The sequence below is a fragment of the Petromyzon marinus genome, chromosome 55 (assembly GCF_048934315.1).
Source record: "Petromyzon marinus isolate PM22_M1 ecotype Great Lakes invasive population chromosome 55, UKy_Petmar_22M1.pri1.0, whole genome shotgun sequence".
In the NCBI taxonomy this organism is placed as follows: Eukaryota; Metazoa; Chordata; class Hyperoartia; order Petromyzontiformes; family Petromyzontidae; genus Petromyzon; species Petromyzon marinus.
The window spans coordinates 1,189,925-1,212,518 of record NC_133721.1 but is presented as its reverse complement, the minus strand read 5'-3'; positions in this window follow the sequence as shown (position 1 = coordinate 1,212,518).

Genomic DNA, 22,594 nt, shown 5'->3' with positions numbered 1-22,594 from the left:
TAATTGTTACTCCTGCTATTATGGATTGACTCAAGCAGCTAGCGAAGGATGCTAGGTTTAGTAATATATGTTATATATGTCGCTATTGTTAACTTTCAATCACATGTCTTATGATCACTGTTGCATTGTTTTTATAGCATTATTTTATTAACTTCTAGAAAGGTTTAGTTTAGCCTGATTTTTACATAGTGGACACTGTGTGTGTGTGTGCTGCGAGCTGAGTGGTGGAGGTACCTGGCAACAGTTGAACCGAGCCCGCTCGGCCTCTTCATCCGTGGCGACCAGGGTACAATCGTTACTATATTCTTGGTTCTTTCAGGTAAAGTCACGTAGATAGAAAATAACAATAAAATAAAAATAAATTAAATTAAAAGCAAAAAACTCACGACGTTTCGATCGCAACACGTGATGAAGACCGCTTGTGTTGCCACCGAAACCTCGTGGGTTTTTTGCCTTCACTTAAAATGTTATTTTCTATCTACGTGACTTTACCGAAAGAACCAAAAATATGAATTCCTGCAAGTTACGAAAGTTTAAAGTAAAAATTTGACAGTCGTGTAACTAATCAGGCCTGGAGGATACAGTGGACCACGTGGTTTCCGGGGTTTGTTAACTTAACAAGTGACGTCACTTCCATAGCAACGGTCGATCGTTACAGACGGAGGTGGACGCGCGCTCTGTGTGCTTAAAGATCGCATTCGGGAGCACACTTCAACAACGTTGTCAGTGAACATCGATAACGCGGTTAAATTACTTGGTAAACCTCATTGACAAACATCCGTGAGGTTGAACTCTTCATTAACACAGTTAACGAAATCTATTGACAAAACGTGACCATCCGTGACTTCTCGTTCTGCCTTCAAGGCGATGTCTTCCGTGAGTACATCCACACGCGCGCTGTATCAGGATAACATTAATCTGAGAGAACATCTATATGTGAATGTGTGTCTGTTCGAAATGTTTAATGATGAGGACGGTAATGATGATGGTGGTGGTGGTTGTAAGCTGTGATATGATTAGAGTCTCACGTGCGCTGCTGTGATTTTGTTGCAGGGTGGAGAGATGAGCAAGCCGACGGGAAGTGAGTACTGTAATTCCACACACAGACATACACACAGACACATGCACCTGTATACAAAGACAGATCCCCGTATAGCCTTAACAGACTATTGAGTCAAGTGCTGTTAGCGAGTTAGCACCTATGATGGGGTGGGTGGTCAGCACCGCATCCGGATGCCTTTGTCTCCCCACATTTGATGTTTATACGTTGCACGAGGTACTATTTTAAGTTTGAGTAGATGTAGGGGACGCACACGACCGGTTTTATTTATTAGTCACTGATGGTTGTGAATGGGAATCGAACTCAGGTCGATCCCCACAGACACAACTGCTCCCAACCACTCATACAGACACTGCACATAGACACAAACAAAGACAGAAATCTTGTGTATAGCCTTGAAACACTGTAGGAGCAAGTGCTGTTAGTGAGCACCTATGACGGCCGGCACCGCACACGAGGGGTGGGTTGCCAGCACCACACTTGTCCGTCTTTGTCTCCCAAGTGGCGATGTTTACACACCGTATCAGATACTTATTTGAGGCTGAGTGGACCTAGGGGAGGCCCCTAACCGACTCAGATAACAACAACAGCCCTCATTCGCCACTAAGTGACGGAGACGTCACCATGGCGCTTGTGCCAGGCCTGGTGCACTCCGAGGCCACTTGAAGTGTCGAAGGCTTGCCGACAGGAGATCAGGGGACAGACCCCAGTGCGATGGGTTGACTGACTGAGATGACTGGCAGACGCACCACCTTTGCATCCTACTGTGCCAACTTGCTGCGTTTTAGTCATCCAGTGCACCGTCTGTTGTTGTGAGCGTCGCTCCTCTCACCCTCCTTTTTTGCTTGAGGGCAACTGCCACCAACTTCCCATAAGCATCCTTCACGAGCTTCCTCCATAGAGGCAGATCTTGACACCAGTGGTACCAGTCTTTGGCAAGTCCACTTAGTTCCGTATCCTCGTGTACTGCATCAGTCCATCTCTTCTCCAGGCCGTGCCACGCCCATTTAGCCCCCTCTATCTGGAAAAACAGAGGCTGCTTGGGGATGCGGTGGCTGAGCAAGCAGGCTACATGACCCAGGCAATGCAGCCCTGCCCACCAGTGGAGCTCACTGTGAGCTGTTCACACATTCCAGCCTAGTTAAACCCAGGGTGGATCGTAGGCAGGCCAGTCTGAAAGTGTAAAGCTGGTTCAGATTTTTCATTTATTCTATCATTGGCCAAGAAGACCCAGCGTTTTGTGTCGAGTGACAGACCAGGTAGATACCCCAAAGTGTTACGAAGCTGATGAAAATATGCCACTTGACCGATTCGGAGTGAGACCTCTGCTGCCAAACCAGAATTTTTGCATAAGCACACTATCCAGGTACGTAAACTTCTCTCTACAATTACCCCATCACTCAAGAGTAGTTGAGGGGGCGGAGTATTAAATTACACAAAATACTCAGGCGGGTGCTTAGTTTTGGTGGGGCTGATGGTAAGGCACCACCTCTTTGTCACACGCTCCAGGCTTAGCAGCAGAACCTCCAACTATTTTTCAGTGTGAGCATCAACTTCCAAATGATCAGTGTACATAACATGGTTGACCAGTAGGGAGCCATCCCTTGACCTCACCCAGGCATCAATCAGCCTCCCATTGTATCTGTAGCAAATATTAAAAAATCCACCGGTACAGCCATAAAAAAAAACTTCTCGAACTATGTGGTCGAAGATGATGCTAAATAATGTGTCAGCCAGAGTAGATCCCTGTCGCACCCCACTGTAAACAGGAAATTGCTCTGACTCCTGGGCACGCAACTTTATCCGGGCCTGCCCACCATCGTGAAGGTCCTTAATGATTGTGAGCAGAGGGTTAGGGACTCCGGAAATACGAGTAACAATCCAGAGCCCTGGCCTACTGATTGTATCATAGGCCTTGACCAGGTCGGCGCTGCAACACTACACATGTAACGCATAGATTTGTTACACCGTTCAACCACACACACAGACACATTTTAATTAAAACAAGTCCCTGATTTGTAAAAAAAAGAATCAGAGTACCAGTCATCAAATAGGCAATTGACACTTGGTCCAAAGAATATGTGATACTGTAATAGAAATACATGAATAGCTAAATTCAGAATTTAGGTTAATAAGGCATAATCCAGTGCACAATATGACATTCATGAAAAGACAAACAGTGCAACAAAGGAAATAAGCTTTCAGTCTGTATCAGACGGTCTCAGACGCTAGTGTTGAGAAGGTGACATGGCAGGCGTTTAGAAACCCGCAGTGCCGGCAGATGTAAAGTCGTTACACACAGTGTCTTTCGAACAATACAACAGTCAGGTGCTTGATGCAGCTGGTGACTTTCCAGATGTGGTGGGGTATTGACGATGTGTAGAACGATGCAATTGTACTTCTTTCTCGAATGTCAGGTGTTGTCGGGCTTTGACGATGTGTAGCACGATGGATTTCCTTCAGTATCCAACGTATAGAGGTGTCTTCACCATGATAATTATTCACAGGCTTGTTGGTTTACAGTCACGTTTTTTCTAAACTCATGTGATTCATGGCACGTGACCTTGCAGCACAGTTTTGAGCAATGCCTTTCCTTCTCCAAGAGACACACATGTATCCTCTCTTTCTGTAAAACTCACTTTAAGTCTTCTTAATTTCACTTGCCATATGTATCGGCTCAATATAAAGTGACAAATGCAAATCTTAAACTTTGCTTTTAAAATCTCCACTGTTTTACCACTATACCGTCTCCACTGCTTAACCACTATACCTCTGAGTGGTTACTCAGCGTTTCAGCCATTCTCATGCAAGGAATGACTTCTGTTGAGAGCAACCTCACATGCACGGGAGCACATGCTATCCAGCCAACATAAACATTAGGGTTGCCCCTGGCTCTCTGGCCCCTTTGGGCACCCTCCTCTTCTCCTCCCTTTATCTTTTCTAACGTAGCCCACTAATATACTAATTGTATGAATGGACCAGTGTATAAGAATTAATAGTGTATTTCTTATCCAATTCATGTTCTCTCTTGTGAAACAATGGACATCTTTTAAATTTAGCCAGACCTCCACAGCTTGCCCATAAATCCATCTTACTTTTTCTGAGATAACGGAAGTTTTTCTATGTTTGGCCTGGAGTTTCCAGACCTCGCAAACTTAATATGGCCTCCCCAACCAGCCCATAATCCTAATGAAGTTATTTGGAGGAGGAGGTGTCTCCGGCACATGAGTCAACCTCCAGACCTCCCTACAGTGTTATCATTGTTACATCGGTCTCAAGTTAAGTTAGATTCCTGTCAATGGTGCCAAGTTTCTTTACCAAAATAACATACAGGAAATACGCCTTTTGGCGTCCTCTGGTCTAACACCGTTTGAGACGAGGCTCAAAAGAAAGCTGTTCCTGGTGTGGACCAATCAGTTTCAAGGACAATGCATATATTATCAGAGTATGTTTTTTGTTTGCATTCTGACCACAAGCATCATGGTTAATGCAGACATGATTCCTTGTAAAAGGTTTCAGTTTGGTGTTTTAACATCTTAACACCTGTTTTGTTGCCAGTAAAAACGGGAAAACCTATTATCATACAGGAAATACTCAAATATCCATTAACGAATCAATTGTGGTGCTGCTCTCTCCTCCCCATGTGACTCCCCAGACCATCGCTCGAAGGGGCAGCGAAAGAGGTTCCTCGTTGACACAAGACTAGAAGCTAAGCGCCAGATTCTGGAGCTTGAGATGATCCTGCTGGATCATTGTGCACAGCAGCAGGCCAAATATCAGCGGGAGCTGCTGCAATTCCAGAACAGCACCGAGCTGAAGAGCTTCATCATCCACCAGCAGCAGCAGCAGCAGCAAAAGGCAGAAGAGCAGCAGCAGGCAGAAGTCAGCACCAATAATGAGGATGTGAAGCAGACAATGCAGAATAGCAACAAGGTTGAGAACGAGATCGAAGAGATGGAGAAAGTGGGGGAGACAAATGGTATGAAGAAAAAACGTGGGAGTAGGAAGAAACATAAGAACAAGAAGAGAGTTCTGGAGGAGACAGTGAAAGAAGAGGTGGCTGAGAGAGAGGGGAGTGAGGGAGAGCCCATGCAGGAAGTGGTGGAGGTTGGGACGATTGAGGTAGAGATGATTGAGGCAGTGGCTTTGGAGGATGTGATGAATGAGGTAGAGTTGAATAAGGTAGAGGTGTTAGAAGGAGATGGCAAGCGGGAATTAGCGAAGGAGGCAGAGGTAGCGGTGATTGAGGTAGAAGCAGTGGCCAAGCAGGAAGTGGTGAAATATATAGCGGCCAATGTCATAGAGGGGATTGAGAGAGATGCAAAACAGGTATTAGCAGAAGAGGTAGAGCCAAATGCGGTCGATCGGAATGAGGGAATGGCCAAACAGGAAGTGGCGGAGAAAGTTGAGAATATTGTTGAGACAAAGAAAGAGGGAGAGGATGGTCTTCAGAGGAAACGTAGGAATAGGAAGCTACGAAGGACTGATATGAAAGTGCGGGAAGTAGAAGAGATGAAGGAAAACGAGATTGAGGGAGAGGGGAATGATGGAGAGCCCAAGAAGGAAGTGGCGAGTGAGGTAGAGGTAGTGGTGATTCAGGTAGATGCAGTGGCCACACGGGAATTTGTGAAAGAGGTAGTGGCCAATGTCGTAGAAAGGATTGAGAGAGATGCCAAGGAGAACTTAGGGAAAGAGGTAGAGGAAAGTGAGGTAAATGGGAATGAGGGAATAGCCAAACAGGAAGTGGCTAAGAAAGTTGATAATGTTGTGGAGACAAAGAAAGAGGGAGAGGATGATGTTCAGAGGAAACGTAGGAATAGGAAGAAACACAAGAACAAGAAGAAAGTTCTGGAGACAGTGAAAGAAGAGGTGGCTGAGAGAGAGGGGAGTGAGGGAGAGCCCATGCAGGAAGTGGTGGAGGTTGGGACGATTGAGGTAGAGATGATTGAGGCAGTGGCTTTGGAGGATGTGATGAATGAGGTAGAGTTGAATAAGGTAGAGGTGTTAGAAGGAGATGGCAAGCGGGAATTAGCTAATGAGGCAGAGGTAGCGGTGAATGAGGTAGAAGCAGTGGCCAAGCAGGAAGTGGTGAAAGATATAGCGGCCAATGTCATAGAGGGGATTGAGAGAGATGCAAAACAGGTATTAGCAGAAGAGGTAGAGCCAAATGAGGTCGATGGGAATGAGGGAATGGCCAAACAGGAAGTGGCGGAGAAAGTTGAGAATGTTTTGGAAACAAAGAAAGAGGGAGAGGATTGTGTTCAGAGGAAACATAGGAATAGGAAGCTACGAAGGATTGAGATGAAAGTTCGGGAAGTAGGAGAGATGAAGTTAAACGAGATTGAGAGAGAGCGGAATGATGTAGAGGTCAAGAAGGAAGTGGCGAGTGAGGTAGAGGCGAATGAGGTAGAGGTAGCGGTGATTGAGGTAGATGCAGTAGCCACACAGGAATTTGTGAAAGAGGTAGTAGCCAATGTCATAGAAGGGATTGAGAGAGATGCCAAGGAGGACTTAGGGAAAGAGGTAGAAGCAAATGAGGTAGATGGGAATGAGGGATTAGCCAAACAGGAAGTGGCTAAGAAAGTTGATAATGTTGTGGAGACAAAGAAAGAGGGAGAGGATGGTGTTCAGAGGAAACGTAGGAATAGGAAGCTACGAAGGACTGAGACGAAAGTGCGGGAAGTAGAAGAGATGAAGGAAAACGAGATTGACGGAGAGGGGAATGATGGAGAGCCCAAGAAGGAAGTGGCGAGTGAGGTAGAGGTAGCGGTGATTGAGGTAGATGCAGTGGCTACACAGGAATTTGTGAAAGAGGTAGTGGCCAATGTCGTAGAAGTGATTGAGAGAGATGCCAAGGAGAACTTAGGGAAAGAGGTAGAGTCAAGTGAGGTAAATGGGAATAAGGGAATAGCCAAACAGGAAGTGGCTAAGAAAGTTGATAATGTTGTGGAGACAAAGAAAGAGGGAGAGGATGGTGTTCAGAGGAAACGTAGGAATAGGAATAAACACAAGAACAAGAAGAAAGTTCTGGAGACAGTGAAAGAAGAGGTGGCTGAGAGAGAGGGGAGTGAGGGAGAGCCCATGCAGGAAGTGGTGGAGGTTGGGACGATTGAGGTAGAGATGATTGAGGCAGTGGCTTTGGAGGATGTGATGAATGAGGTAGAGTTGAATAAGGTAGAGGTGTTAGAAGGAGATGGCAAGCGGGAATTAGCGAATGAGGCAGAGGTAGCGGTGATTGAGGTAGAAGCAGTGGCCAAGCAGGAAGTGGTGAAAGATATATCAGCCAATGTCATAGAGGGGATTGAGAGAGATGCAAAACAGGTATTAGCAGAAGAGGTAGAGCCAAATGAGGTCGATCGGAATGAGGGATTGGCCAAACAGGAAGTGGCTAAGAAAGTTGATAATGTTGTGGAGACAAAGAAAGAGGGAGAGGATGGTCTTCAGAGGAAACGTAGGAATAGGAAGCTACGAAGGACTGATATGAAAGTGCGGGAAGTAGAAGAGATGAAGGAAAACGAGATTGAGGGAGAGGGGAATGATGGAGAGCCCAAGAAGGAAGTGGCGAGTGAGGTAGAGGTAGCGGTGATTGAGGTAGATGCAGTGGCCACACAGGAATTTGTGAAAGAGGTAGTGGCCAATGTCGTAGAAAGGATTGAGAGAGATGCCAAGGAGAACTTAGGGAAAGAGGTAGAGGCAAGTGAGGTAAATGGGAATGAGGGAATAGCCAAACAGGAAGTGGCTAAGAAAGTTGATAATGTTGTGGAGACAAAGATAGAGGGAGAGGATGGTGTTCAGAGGAAACGTAGGAATAGGAATAAACACAAGAACAAGAAGAAAGTTCTGGAGACATTGAAAGAAGAGGTGGCTGAGAGAGAGGGGAGTGAGGGAGAGCCCATGCAGGAAGTGGTGGAGGTTGGGACGATTGAGGTAGAGATGATTGAGGCAGTGGCTTTGGAGGATGTTATGAATGAGGTAGAGTTGAATAAGGTAGAGGTGTTAGAAGGAGATGGCAAGCGGGAATTAGCGAATGAGGCAGAGGTAGCGGTGATTGAGGTAGAAGCAGTGGCCAAGCAGGAAGTGGTGAAAGATATAGTGGCCAATGTCATAGAGGGGATTGAGAGAGATGCAAAACAGGTATTAGCAGAAGAGGTAGAGCCAAATGAGGTCGATGGGAATGAGGGAATGGCCAAACAGGAAGTGGCGGAGAAAGTTGAGAATGTTTTGGAAACAAAGAAAGAGGGAGAGGATTGTGTTCAGAGGAAACATAGGAATAGGAAGCTACGAAGGATTGAGATGAAAGTTCGGCAAGTAGGAGAGATGAAGGTAAACGAGATTGAGAGAGAGCGGAATGATGTAGAGCTCAAGAAGGAAGTGGCGAGTGAGGTAGAGGCAAATGAGGTAGAGGTAGCGGTGATTGAGGTAGATGCAGTAGCCACACAGGAATTTGTGAAAGAGGTAGTGGCCAATGTCGTAGAAAGGATTGAGAGAGATGCCAAGGAGAACTTAGGGAAAGAGGTAGAGGCAAGTGAGGTAAATGGGAATGAGGGAATAGCCAAACAGGAAGTGGCTAAGAAAGTTGATAATGTTGTGGAGACAAAGATAGAGGGAGAGGATGGTGTTCAGAGGAAACGTAGGAATAGGAATAAACACAAGAACAAGAAGAAAGTTCTGGAGACATTGAAAGAAGAGGTGGCTGAGAGAGAGGGGAGTGAGGGAGAGCCCATGCAGGAAGTGGTGGAGGTTGGGACGATTGAGGTAGAGATGATTGAGGCAGTGGCTTTGGAGGATGTTATGAATGAGGTAGAGTTGAATAAGGTAGAGGTGTTAGAAGGAGATGGCAAGCGGGAATTAGCGAATGAGGCAGAGGTAGCGGTGATTGAGGTAGAAGCAGTGGCCAAGCAGGAAGTGGTGAAAGATATAGCGGCCAATGTCATAGAGGGGATTGAGAGAGATGCAAAACAGGTATTAGCAGAAGAGGTAGAGCCAAATGAGGTCGATGGGAATGAGGGAATGGCCAAACAGGAAGTGGCGGAGAAAGTTGAGAATGTTTTGGAAACAAAGAAAGAGGGAGAGGATTGTGTTCAGAGGAAACATAGGAATAGGAAGCTACGAAGGATTGAGATGAAAGTTCGGCAAGTAGGAGAGATGAAGGTAAACGAGATTGAGAGAGAGCGGAATGATGTAGAGCTCAAGAAGGAAGTGGCGAGTGAGGTAGAGGCAAATGAGGTAGAGGTAGCGGTGATTGAGGTAGATGCAGTAGCCACACAGGAATTTGTGAAAGAGGTAGTAGCCAATGTCATAGAAGGGATTGAGAGAGATGCCAAGGAGGACTTAGGGAAAGAGGTAGAGGCAAGTGAGGTAGATGGGAATGAGGGAATAGCCAAACAGGAAGTGGCTAAGAAAGTTGATAATGTTGTGGAGACAAAGAAAGAGGGAGAGGATGGTGTTCAGAGGAAACGTAGGAATAGGAAGCTACGAAGGACTGAGTTGAAAGTGCGGGAAGTAGAAGAGATGAAAGAAAACGAGATTGAGGGAGAGGGGAATGATGGAGAGCCCAAGAAGGAAGTGGCGAGTGAGGTAGAGGTAGCGGTGAGTGAGGTAGATGCAGTGGCTACACAGGAATTTGTGAAAGAGGTAGTGGCCAATGTCGTAGAAGTGATTGAGAGAGATGCCAAGGAGAACTTAGGGAAAGAGGTAGAGTCAAGTGAGGTAAATGGGAATAAGGGAATAGCCAAACAGGAAGTGGCTAAGAAAGTTGATAATGTTGTGGAGACAAAGAAAGAGGGAGAGGATGGTGTTCAGAGGAAACGTAGGAATAGGAATAAACACAAGAACAAGAAGAAAGTTCTGGAGACAGTGAAAGAAGAGGTGGCTGAGAGAGAGGGGAGTGAGGGAGAGCCCATGCAGGAAGTGGTGGAGGTTGGGACGATTGAGGTAGAGATGATTGAGGCAGTGGCTTTGGAGGATGTGATGAATGAGGTAGAGTTGAATAAGGTAGAGGTATTAGAAGGAGATGACAAGCAGGAATTAGCGAATGAGGCAGAGGTAGCGGTGATTGAGGTAGAAGCAGTGGCCAAGCAGGAAGTGGTGAAAGATATAGCAGCCAATGTCATTGAGGGGATTGAGAGAGATGCAAAACAGGTATTAGCAGAAGAGGTAGAGCCAAATGAGGTCGATCGGAATGAGGGAATGGCCAAACAGGAAGTGGCGGAGAAAGTTGAGAATATTGTGGAGACAAAGAAAGAGGGAGAGGATTGTGTTCAGAGGAAACGTAGGAATAGGAAGCTACGAAGGATTGAGATGAAAGTTCGGGAAGTAGAAGAGATGAAGGAAAACGAGATTGAGAGAGAGGGGAATGATGGAGAACCCAAGAAGGAAGTGGCGAGTGAGGTAGAGGCAAATGAGGTAGAGGTAGCGGTGATTGAGGTAGATGCAGTGGCCACACAGGAATTTGTGAAAGAGGTAGTGGCCAATGTCGTAGAAGGGATTGAGAGAGATGCCAAGGAGGACTTAGGGAAAGAGGTAGAGGCAAGTGAGGTAGATGGGAATGAGGGAATAGCCAAACAGGAAGTGGCTAAGAAAGTTGATGATGTTGTGGAGACAAAGAAAGAAGGAGAGGATGGTGTTCAGAGGAAACGTAGGAATAGGAAGCTACGAAGGACTGAGATGAAATTTCGGGAAGTAGAAGAGATGAAGGAAAACGAGATTGAGGGAGAGGGGAATGATGTAGAGCCCAAGAAGGAAGTGGCGAGTGAGGTAGAGGTAGCGGTGATTGATGTAGATGCAGTGGCCAAGCAGGAAGTGGTGAAAGAGGTTGTGGCCAATGTCGTAGAAGGGATTGCGAGACATACAAATCAGGAATTGGTGAAACAGGTCGAGGCAATTCAGGTCGACACGATCGAAGAAAAGGCCATGCAGGTCTTGATCAATGAGGTAGACAAGAATGAGCTAAAGGCCAAACAGGAAATGGCAACAAAAGTTGAGAACGTGGTGGAGGAAATAAAGCAGGAAGGGGCAAATGAGGTTGAGGCATATGAAGTAGATGCCATCCAGGAAGTGGCAAAAGAGGTAGAGGAGATTGAGGGAGAGGCCAAGCAGGAGGTGGTTATGGAGGTAGAGCCGAATGAGTTAGAGGCGAATGACGTAGAGGTGATTGAGGTAGAAGTGAAGGTAGGGGATATTGAGGTGGAGGAGAGTGAGGCGAATGATGTAGAGACAATAGAGGTAGACGCAAAAGAAGTAGGAGCTATTGAGTTAGAGGCAAATGAGGTAGAGCTGAAGGAGGTCGACACGATTGAAGACGGTACAAAGCAGGAAGTGGTGAATGTGGAAGGAAGATGTGAGCAACCTTGGAGGGCAGAGAGTGTTCAGGAAGAGAAGAAAGAGATTAAGCACATCCCATCTTCTAAGGGAGAGAGAAAGAACAGTTTCTGGCGTTGGGCAATTTGGAGCTTCATGTGCTGCACACGGCAGCTGGAGAAAGATGAAGAGGAGAATGAACGAGGAGGAGACAGAGGGAAGGATCACCAAGACGAGGAGCTGGGAAACAAGAAGAAAGAAAAGTGGTGGAGACTCCACAGAGGGAGAAACTAGCGTGTTCTCCCAGACATAGACATTGAGACGTGGTTGTATGGACATGTATATTTATATATGTATATATACATTTCAGTTGAAATAAAAACGTACTTATGTTTCTTGAACTCGACTTCTGGTATAAAATATGTATTACCTAAGCTATCAACAGAAGGTTTGTACAGGATTAACTGCACTTGTGGCAAATGTTATGTTGGGCAAACAGGACAAATGATCAGCACGAGACTAAAAGAACATCAGAGAAATATTAAATACACACGTTTCAACAAGAACACTCAATCCACTGCTGGATAAAGCCCTCTCCATGCTGCGATTCCTCACATCCCTGTGATGTGGCAATCCATTCAACTCCTATAAGCAATCTATTTTTATTTGACCAGGTAAGGCCCACTGAGATACATAGCTCCTTTCCAGAAGCAGCCTGGCCACATATGATTGCTCAACGAGGTGGCTTATGTGAAAATTCATAGCAGTCATTATCCCAACGTGACCATGGGGAGAACATGCAAACTCCAAATACGGGAGACCCTTGAATATCACGAGTTCATAGTTCGTGGTTTAGACCTATCGCCGGCAAGCTCTATGTATATCAATTTACCTATCATGGGGATTAGATTTGGTCTTTATTGGGTATACTGTACAAGGAAGTACTATATCATCGTGTGATATCGTGGTGGGGAGCAGGCGAGGGGATTATTTGTTTACTAGCCTTTTGCCCGTCCAAGCATGGGTGTATTGCAGTAAATCTGAAACTTGCAAGCGCAAAGCAGACCGCGAAGTGATATTCATTGCATCCATTTGTGTGCAATTTGTAAGCCCGCGGTGACAGACCTATTTCATTTAAAGGTTATAATTCCTTGTTCATCATGACGTTGTTTTTACTTAGATGTCTCAATAGCGTTATGGAGATCGCGTTACTTGAGGGTTCTGCCTTTGTAGTGACTTTATAAGTTGACGCTTAGGAGGGGAGAGGAGGCACCTCGCCCCCCCCCCCCATGTGGAGTGATGTCACCCGCTAATTATTATCAATGGAGGGGGGTGTCCATTTGGAGGACGTCACCTGTTCATGATTAATAATGAGGGGGGGGGTCCATGTAGAGGACGTAACCTGTTTATGATTATATTCTATGGGTCCTTTGGTAAAGCCACGTAGATAAAAAATAATAAAAATATCACGACGTTTCGATCGCAACACAAGCAATCGTCTTCAGGTCAGGTGAGAGAGAAAGTTGCTGAGACAAGGTCTTATATAGGCCTGAGATAGGTGCATTAAGGTAGGTTGGTGGAGCTAGAGATGGTCCAACCACAGAGGCTGGGACAGTGGTCTTTGTATTGTGAGTTTAGCAAACTCCTCCGCCATCTCAGTTGAGTACTCTCTATTAACTTATTAAATATTTAAACTTGTTATATACAATAGAACCCCTCTTAACGACCACCCCATGTTAACGAGTAATCCCTTAACGACAGGCCTCCATAGAGCCCAATGTGTTCCCTTACCGATCATTCCAATTGCTAGCGACGGGCTGCTGGTTTATTCTCCTTGACACGAGATCAGCAAGGTATCATGGTTCATGTGTGGCAGTTTCACCACCTGTACGCGATCACGACAGTCGACGCGGCTGACCGGGCCCCACGTTTGTGGTGAGGCACCACGGGGGCCAACGTTTTCATGGAGAAATTTGAAACTGATGCCATCCAGACTGCCACTCTACGCCCGACGTTATGGAAGAGGTACGTGGATGACACTTTTATCATCTGGCCACATGGCCGGCCTGCTCTAGACCAATTCCTCGACCACATCAATTCCATACACCCAGCCATCAGATTTACCATGGAAGTCGAAAAAGATGGCAAGCTACCCTTTGTGTATGTCCTTATTAAAAGGAGACCTGATGGTTCAATGAGCCACTCTGTCTACAGGAAAGCTACCCATACGGATGCTTACTTAAAACCGGATTCCCACCACCATCCATCCCAGAAGAACTCCCTCATCAAGACTCTATACCATAGTGCCCAATGCATTTCCGACCAGGAACACATTGCCAGTGAACTCAAGCACGTACACCAAGCTCTCAAGGCTAATGGTTACTCCGACTACACAATCCGCAAAGCCATCACTCCAGCAATGAAGAAGACTCCTCTTGAGGAGCCATTCAAAACCATCACCTTACCCTACATTGCGGGGGTCACAAAAAAGATCTCCAAAATCCTGAATAAACACTAGATCCAGGTCCGATTCAACACAGTACATAAAATCCGTGATCTGGTTCCGTCTGTAAAAGATGTGGTTCCAGACATACAGTACCCGGGCGTCTACAAACTAAGTTGCCTCTGTGGTAGCTGTTACATTGGAGAAAACAAACGACATATCTCGGACTGCATCCGTGAACATAAAGCAGACTTGAAACATGGTAGGACGAACACCTCAGCCATGGCAGATCACTGTTATAATTCAGTGGGCTCACATGACATTGACTTCTCCAAGACGGACGTTCTCTGCAAGCCATCCGGCTACCATGAGAGATTCGTTCATGAGGCCATCCACATATACAAACACAGAAACAATTTCAACCGAGAAGATGGATTCTGGCTTAGTAACCATTGGAAAGATGTTATAAACCATTTCGGTTCTTAATTGATTGTATTTTATGGTGACTTACAGACCGCAGTCCATTCGCTGGCACTGCCTCTTAATAGCTTTCACACGACGGTCAATGGTATGGTTTATAGCATGTTATATAATAATAAATAGTATAACATTGTAATGTTTAACATAATTGATAAGGCAATATATAGTATCGTAATTGTATAGTGAATATACAGCAGTGTGGTATACAGTAGGGTTGGTAGAATAATACATAGTGTAATATTACAAGTCTAACATTTTACAGTCTAAAGTATAGGGTAGTGTAAAGTAACGCATTGTATAATTCAAGGGTGGGTTTGTCTATGGTAGTGTATATTATGGTAAATAGTCGTGTAATGTTGGAAAATTTTAGTTGGAGACATATCAATATCATGCATAATGTTCGAGCTTACATTGGGCTGTGTATACGATATTATACAATGTAGTTTAGATTGGAAGGTATAACATTACAATGTATAGTAGTCTAGTTTATGGCATGGTTGTAACGCAACACAGGACAAAGCAGCGCATCGTGGCTGTTTCTCCCCCCTCCTCCGTTCCGAGCATGGATGGACTCGTCCGTCTGAACGAGGCTCGTCGCTCTCCATGGTGCTAACGTTCGAAAGAAGGAAAAAACCGCCACCCATTTTTTCGCCATAGGGCATTGTAATGTATAATGACTTATTGTTAGTAGCTCAGCTGATGGGAGAGTATATAGAGTTTATTGATAACATTGATGTAGTTATATTTTAGTTATATTAATTCGTTTACTATATGGTATTCATTACATAGTGTAGTGTATACCTAGTTACTTTATGTTTATAGCTCAACTTTTTGAAAAATATATTGATGTAGTTTATACTTAGTTTTTTTTCACATCGGTTTATTGTATGATAGTTGGGTAGTTGCAGTCCTTTAGCGTCCATATACTAAATGCCTCGCTTGATATGTAAACTTTGACTTTAATATAGCTATTTCCGTGACCAGTCGCATGCTAATCTCTCACATTAACATCATGCTAATCTCCCAGTTACATGCTAATTTCTGACTTTAACACCCTGCTGATCCAACACTTTAACACAGCTATTTCAATGCTAAATTATCCTGTTTGATATGTAAACTCCTTTGTCAAGGCGCTTTACCTCTCACACCTAGCCTAAAAGGCGCTGCGAATCTTAGCACCGTTCAATGAAGCGCTCTGCTGATTGGAGAGTATATAGAGTTTATTGATGACATTGATGTAGTTTATACTTAGTTTTTTTTCCACATCGGTTTATTGTATGATAGTTGGGTAGTTGCAGTCCTTTAGCGTCCATATACAAAATGCCTCTGTTGAGATGTAAACTTTGACTTTAACATAGCTATTTCCGTGACCAGTCACATGCTAAACCCTCACATTAACATCATGCTAATCTCCCAGTTACATGCTAATTTCTGAATTTAACACCCTGCTGATCCAACACTTTAACACAGCTATTTCAATGCTAAATTCTCCTGTTTGATATGTAAACTCCTTTATCAAGGCGCTTTACCTCTCACACCTAGCCTAAAAGACGCTGCGAATCTTAGCAGCAGTTATTGAAGCGCTGTCGTCCCGACAGTTCTGTTCCTTCACCTGAAGAAGGCTACTTGTGTTGTGGCCGAAACGTCGTGAGAATTTTTTTATGTTTTATTTTTTATTATTTTATTTCCATTCTACGTGACTTTACCGAAAGAACCAAGAAGTTGCATAAAGTTGTTGCATGCTTGGGCTCCACGTGCCGAAATTACCTTTTAAAAAACGGCTACCAGTCTCATCAGATCTCAGAAGCTAAGCTTGCAGCGCCCAGCCCTGATGGTAACCCGGAGATACAAATTAATATGGAGAAACAAATGTTCGCTTGTGACGACCAAGACTACGCCTGTCCTCCCAAGGACAGGCCTCACTGATTCCGAAGACTTTTATTTTCAGGAGGGTCCTGCCGAGTTTGTTTGCAGTAGGGTGGCGATGTTGTGCTGTGCAGTGCCGGAGAGTAAGCTCATGCAGCCGGTCCACCCTGTCCTCTCTCCTCCCGTCGGGACGGGTCGGTCACAATAGCGTTCAGAAACACCCTCCACGTCACAACACAGTTCAATTTCTCAATCCAGAGGTCAGCTCAAATCTGTACTGTGGGCGTTCCCTTGTATTCTACTGTGTACGTGGGGCTCTGGGTCCAATCCCCTGATCACCATTGCATTCACTTAAATAATAATACATTCTCCTGGCCACCCATAGAAAATAAGAGTGCGCAATTATACGTGTTATTCATCACAGGCGAGCTCACACCGGCTACACTTACAGCTTAGAGCCTCGCATTAAGAGAGGGGGGGGGGGGGGGGCTCTAAATACGAAACAAGAAATGGACACGAGGTTTCGAGTTTTAACATAATTGTTTAAAAAAATTAAGATCGGTGAGATAAAAAGACTCTCCAAAGCAGTTATTTTCATTCTGCTGACAAAAATATACAGGCATTCATAGAAGGGGCCTCTTAAGCTTGACAATGGCATAGGGCCCCAGCAATGTCATCATCCGGCTCTGCTGCCGAGTGTCATCCCAGTGAAGTAATTTGCAGGTAACTTTAGCATTGGGATGATTGGCCAATACCCAGTTACATTGTGATTGTGTGTTTTCTAGCTACGTGAGCAAAGTGGATAACCCATACATCCGCAAAGTGCCAGTCAGATGATTAACCAAGGCCCTTCTTGTTGCGAGGGTCAAAGATCACCGCTGCAACACCCTGCCACCTGAAACGATAATAGTTCGCTTATAATTATGATTTTTTTTTATTTTAGTGTGCACATTTACACGCGATAATCACATCTCATCTCAAGCATTTTAAAAGGGCACCCTCAGTGGCAACTGTTCTCTGTGTGACACACGGTTATTCAGCACCTAACCTGCAAGCAGGTCAAGTGCTCTTTGCTGCGAGCAATCCCAATTGAGTGATTCGGAGTGAAGTTTTTTTTTACATGCCAATTTTCGCCTGTGATGCTGACACACGATGGCCATACTTTATTTTAAATAATGTCTTGGGATCGTTTTTATTTTTTTACATTGAATTTTAGTGAGTAAATCACGAGCCCGTTACAGTGCGCCACGGGACTGCACGTCATTCGAGTGGTGCATTCACAATGCAACCGGACCATTTATTAGGGGGGGCTGACGCGAAGGGGTGGAGTGAGGCCCTCGGCCCCCCATAAACTGGGGGGGGGGGGAGAGGGGGGCATTGTGACAGGCGTAGAAGAGTTGTAGTTGTAATCTGCTCCACGTTTGTCTTGATAAAGGAGACCTGTGCAACCTGCTCAGTGTGTGACGTGCGTGCTCCTCGGTGTGTGACGTGCGTGCTCCTCGGTGTGTGACGTGCGTGCCGCTGGATGTGTGATGTGCGTGCTCCTTGGTTTGAAGTGCGTGCTCCTCGGTGTGACGTGTGTGCCGCTCAGTGTGATGTGTGTGGGTGTAGGAGAGGCCCATTACCCTGGCGCATGGCAGTCGATGACAAGTTCTACCGCTTGATCTGCGATGGCTACTACATCCAGCCACCCCCCTGCTGTCCACCGCAAGTGTAAGCCGCCGCCCCCCCCATACCTCCGACGCCAGGTTTTATCCACTGCTGGACTGATGCGTTTCTATTGTCGATGCAGGTGGCTGACGGAGGAGAGTGCGAAGTGTTTGTTCTGGGAGATTCTTTGGTTTTAATTGTAGTGATTCAATTAATTGATTGAACAATTGCTTAAGGGTGAATTATGTGATGTGTTATTGGCAGTGAGTTGTGCTGGCTGGTTCAGTATCGTTGACATTGCCATCATTAACCCTCTTAGTCTGGAATGTCCTACTTCCAGCCGTACGTGATGTTGCGACCCACAGACTCCTCACATACATTGAGAGGAAAAAGTATTTGATCCCCTGCTGATTTAGTACGTTTGACCACTGACGAAGAAATGATCAGTCTATAATTTTAATGGTAGGTTTATTTGAACAGTGAGAGACAGAATAACAACAAAATCCAGAAAAACGCATGTAAAAAATGTTATAAATTGATTTGCATTTTAATCAGGGAAATAAGCATTTGACCCGTGTGCAAAACATGACTTAGTACTTGGTGGCAAAAGCCTTGTTGGCAATCACAGAGGTTCGACGTTTCTTGTAGTTGGACCACCAGGTTTGTACACATCTCAGGAGGGATTTTGTCCCACTGCTCTTTGCAGATCATCTCCAAGTCATTAAGGTTTCGAGGCTGACGTTTGGCAACTCGAAACTTCAGCTCCCTCCACAGATTTTCTATGGGATTAAGGTCTGGAGACTGGCTAGGGCACTCCAGGACCTTAATGTGCTTCTTCTTGAGCCACCACTTTGTTGCCTTGGCCGTGTGTTTTGGGTCATTGTCATGCTGGAATACCCATCCATGACCCATTTTCAATGCCCTGGCTGAGGGAAGGAGGTTATCACCCAAGATTTGACTATACATGGCCCCGTCCATCGTCCCTTTGATGCGGTGAAGTTGTCCTGTCCCCTTGGCATAAAAACACCCCCAAAGCATAATGTTTCCACCTCCATGTTTGACGGTGGCGATGGTGTTCTTAGGGTCATAGGCAGCATTCCTCCTCCTCCAAACACGGTGAGTTGAGTTGATGCCAAAGAGCTCCATTTTGGTCTCATCTGACCACAACACTTTCACCCAGTTGTCCTCTGAATCATTCAGATGTTCATTGGCAAACTTCAGACGGGCATGTATATGAGTTTTCTTGAGCAGGGGGGCCTTGCGGGCGCTGCAGGATTTCAGTCCTTCACGGTGTAGTGTGTTGCCAATTGTTTTCTTGGTGACTATGGTCCCAGCTGCCTTGAGATCATTGACAAGGTCCTCCCGTGTAGTTCTGGGCTGATTCCTCACCGTTCTCATGATCATTGCAACTCCACGAGGTGAGATCTTGCATGGAGCCCCAGGCCGAGGGAGATTTACAGTTCTTTTGTGTTTCTTCCATTTGCGAATAATCACACCAACTGTTGTCACCTTCGCACCAAGCTGCTTGGCAATGGTCTTGTAGCCCATTCCAGCCTTGTGTAGGTCTACAATCTTGTCCCTGACATCCTTGGAGAGCTCTTTGGTCTTGGCCATGGTGGAGAGTTTGGAATCTGATTGATTGATTGCTTCTGTGGACAGGTGTTTTTTATACAGGTAACAAGCTGAGATTAGGAGCACTCCCTTAAAGAGTGTGCTCCTAATCTCAGCTCATTACCTGTATAAAATACATCTGATAGCCAGAAATATTTCTGATTGAGAGGGGGTCGAATACTCACTTCCCTCATTAAAATGCAAATCAATTTATAACATCTTTGACATGCGTTTTACTGGATTTTGTTGTTGTTATTCTGTCTCTCACTGTTCAAATAAACCTAATATTAAAATTATAGACTGATGATGTATTTGTCAGTGGGCAAACGTACAAATCAGCAGGGGATCAAATACTTTTTTCCTCACTGTAGATCCCTGTCACACCCCACTGTAAACAGGCAATTGATCTGACTCCCGGGCACGCAACTTTATCCGGGCCTGCCCACCATCGTGAAGGTCCTCACTCATTGTGAGCAGATGGTAAGGGACTCTGAAAACACGAATAACAATCCAGAGCCATGGCCTACTGATTGTATCATAGGCCTTGCCCAGGTCGGCGCTGCAACACTACACATGTAACGCATGGATTTGTTACACTGTTCAACCACACACACATACACATTTTAAATAAAACAAGTTCCTTATTTGTAAAAAATAATCAGAGTACCAGTCATCAAATAGGCAATTGACACTTGGTCCAAAGAATATGTGATACTGTAATAGAAATACATGAATAGCTAAATTCAGAATTTAGGTTAATAAGGCATAACCCAGTGCACAATATGACATTCATGAAAAGACAAACAGTGCAACAAAGGAAATCAGCTTTCAGTCTGTATCAGACGGTCTCTGACGCTAGTGTTGAGAAGGTGACATGGCAGGCGTTTAGAAATCCGCTGTGCCGGTGGATGTAAAGTCGTTACACACAGTGTCTTTCGAACAATACAACAGTCAGATGCTTGATGCAGCTGGTGACTTTCCAGGTGTTGTAGGGTATTGACGATGTGTAGAACGATGAAATTGTACTTCTCAAATGTCAAGTGTTGTTGTGCTTTGACGATGCGTAGCACGATGGTTTTCCTTCAGTATCCAACGTATAGAGGTGTCTTAACCATGATAATTATTCACAAGCTTGTTGGTTTACAGTCACGTTTTTTCTAAACTCATGTGATTCATGGCACGTGACCTTGCAGCACAGTTTTGAGCAATGCCTTTCCTTCTCCAAGAGGCACACATGTATCCTCTCTTTCCTCCAAGATTTTTTTAGCAACACACTTTAAGTCTTCTATATTTCAGAAATCTCCACTGTTTTTCCACTATATCGTCTCCACTGCTTAACCACTATACCTCTAAGCGTTTCAGCCATTCTCGTGCAAGGAACGACTTCTGTTGAGAGCAACCTCACATGCACGGGAGCACATGCTATCCAGCCAACATAAACATGAGGGTTGCCCCTGGCTCTCTGGCCCCTCTGGGCACTCTCTGGGCTCCGGGCACCCCGGCCCTCCTCTTCTCCTCTACTCCCTTGATCTTCTCCTTCTCTAACGTAGTCCACTAATATACTAATTGTATGCATGGACCAGTGTATAAGAATTAATAGTGTATTTCTTATCCGAGTCATGCTATCTCTTGTGAAACAATGGACATCTCATGAATTTAGGCAGACCTCCACAGCTTGGTCATCAATCCATCTTACTTTTTCGGAGATAACGGAAGTTTATGTTTGGCCTGGAGTTTCAGACCTCGCAAACTTAATATAGCCTCCCCAACCAGCCAATAAATCTAATGAAGTTCCGAAATGGTTTAAAACATCTTTACAATGGTTCTTAATTAATTGTATTTTACGGTTACCGTCAGACCACAGCTCTTTCGCTGATATTGCCTCTTAATACCTCTCACACCACGGTTAATGGTATGGTTTATAACATGGAGTATAACAACGCATTATGGCTGTCTCTCTCCCTCTTCCGTTCCCAAGCATGGATTGAGTCGTCCGTCTGAACGAAGCTCGTTCGTTGTCCGTGGTGCTGGTCGTTGATGGGAAGAAAACCCGCCATTTTTTGCAATATGGCATTGTGATATATAACGACTTATTGTTGGTGGCTCAGCTGATTGGAGAGTATATAGAGTTTATTGATAACATTGAGGTATTCTTAGTTTTTTCGGTAAAGTCACGTTGAAGGGAAACAACAAAATAATAAAATATATATAAAACACTAAAAAATTCTCACGACGTTTCGACCATAACTCAAACGGTCGTCTTCAGGTGTGTTGGTTTGCATAAATTTATTTTTAAACGGCTCATTTATTTATTTATAAATGCATATCCGACCAGGAACACATAAGCAGTGAACTCAAGCACGTACACCAAGCTCTTAGGGCTAATGGTTACTCCGACTATACAATCCGCAAAGCTATCACTCAAACCATGAAGAAGAACCCTCTTGAGGAGCCTTTCAAAACCATCACTTTACCCTACATTGCGGGGATCACAAAAAAATCTCCAAAATCTTGAATAAACACAAGATCCAGGTCCGTTTCAACACATTACATAAAATCCGTGATCTGGTTCCGTCTGTAAAAGATGTGATTCCGGACATACAATACCCTGGTGTCTACAAACTAAGTTGCCTCTGTGGTAGTAGTTACATTGGAGAAACCAAACGCCATGTCTCGGACCGCATTCGTGAACACAAAGCAGACCTTAAACACGGTAGGACCAACACCTCGGCCGTGGCAGATCATTGTTCTAATTCAGTAGGCTCACATGCCATTGACTTTTCCAAGACAGAGGTTCTTTGTAAGCCATCTGGCTTCCATGAGAGATTCGTTCATGAGGCTATCCACATATACAAGCGCAGAGACAATTTCAACCGAGAAGATGGATTCTATCTTAGCAATCATTGGAAAGATTTGATAAACCATTTCAGGTCTTAATTGATTGTTCACGCTTACAGTGGCTTTCAGACAGCATACATTATAAAAAAATTCGTCTCCCCCCTCCTCTTTTCATAATATAGATGGACTAGTCCTAAATAAACTGCCAAATCGTTGCGCGTGGCGCTAACGTTTTTATAAATAAATAAATGCGCCGTTTAAAAATACATTTATGCAAACCAACACACCTGAAGACGACCGTTTGAGTTATGGTCGAAACGTCTTGAGAATTTTTTGTTTTATATATA